General features: G+C 44.2%; 1 non-coding gene across 1 annotated transcript; it reads right to left on the minus strand.

The window, feature by feature from the left end:
• Nucleotides 1-385: 385 nt before the first annotated feature.
• Nucleotides 386-541, minus strand: LOC149343733 (U12 minor spliceosomal RNA). Its single transcript, XR_016283346.1, has one exon. It is a non-coding gene; the product is annotated as a U12 minor spliceosomal RNA (small nuclear RNA).
• Nucleotides 542-1,105: the final 564 nt, after the last annotated feature.

A 1,105-nucleotide genomic window follows, 5' to 3' on the forward strand; every position in this document is an offset into this window, starting at 1 on the left:
GTGGCAAATCTTGGCTCCGGCGGCTCACGCGAAGCGCGGCTGTGGTGCGGGTAGTGAAGCTTTACGCTTCAAAATAACAACGTATCATTAACTGTACACACGTCTTGCTTGAATTCTTTGCCTCAATCTATCAAAAAGTTGAAACAGTTGATGAGCTGTGCTCTAATTTGGCATCAAAAAGTAACGTAATCGTGGGCAGTTTTTTTTACTGCTGCTCCTAACTGCTCCTAAGCAACGTGTAGTTCTTTGTCTCAATCTATCGAAAGGCTGAAACAGTTGATGAGCTGTGCTCAAATTTGGCAACACGAAGTAACGTAATCGTGGGCAGTTTTCTTTAGTGCTGCTCCTAAGCAACGTTTATACTATTTCCTTTTATTTATTCTTCGGGGCAGATCGCATCTACCCGAGCACTCCGCAAAAGTAGGCGGAGCACTCCTGGGGCGACCTCTACCCCAACAAAAATTTAAAACCGTATTGCTAGTACGGTAGAGCCGGGCGTCAATCCGACTCGTTATTTTCCTTACTCATTAGTTTAAGGCACGATTGAACGCAACAAACGAGTCTCTAAGCCTTCTCTGAGCGCCATGCAAGTCGCACTGATTTGTTTTCAGATTTTCAAATGATTGGTGCTTTGACACAATATTTCTGGGGAGCATTTTGCGCCTCTGCACCCAGTCGGTTCAAAATACATGGACCTCTTTAACAAAATTTGCCATATCAGGATTTTCAAGGGCGAAAACTAACAAAAGAGGGGACAAAAATCATCTTGCGTCGCCTTTTTTTTTTTACTTGGCGTGGCAGAACAAGCGAACAGGCTTGTCTGGCTGTTGTTAGCGGCTATTTACTGTTAAGAAAAATAAAACGGAAGGAACAGATGTTGGTAGCTGTGGCATCTGCCATCGAAACAGAGAGAGAGAGAGAAACAACTTTATTAAGGAGGAAGCCTTTAATGCCTCATCGTTGTAAGCAGGAGCTGTCGACAGAAATGTCACGCTTTTCAATTGGTCGAAACGGTCGTCACGTCACAGTGCGCGAATTTCAATCGGGGCCAATTCTACTTTGACTACTAACCATGCAACCAATTAAAGGGGTCGTATAGTGATGC

Source organism: Amblyomma mixtum, chromosome 5, assembly GCF_055824585.1.
Source record: "Amblyomma mixtum isolate Tamu chromosome 5, ASM5582458v1, whole genome shotgun sequence".
In the NCBI taxonomy this organism is placed as follows: domain Eukaryota; kingdom Metazoa; phylum Arthropoda; class Arachnida; order Ixodida; family Ixodidae; genus Amblyomma; species Amblyomma mixtum.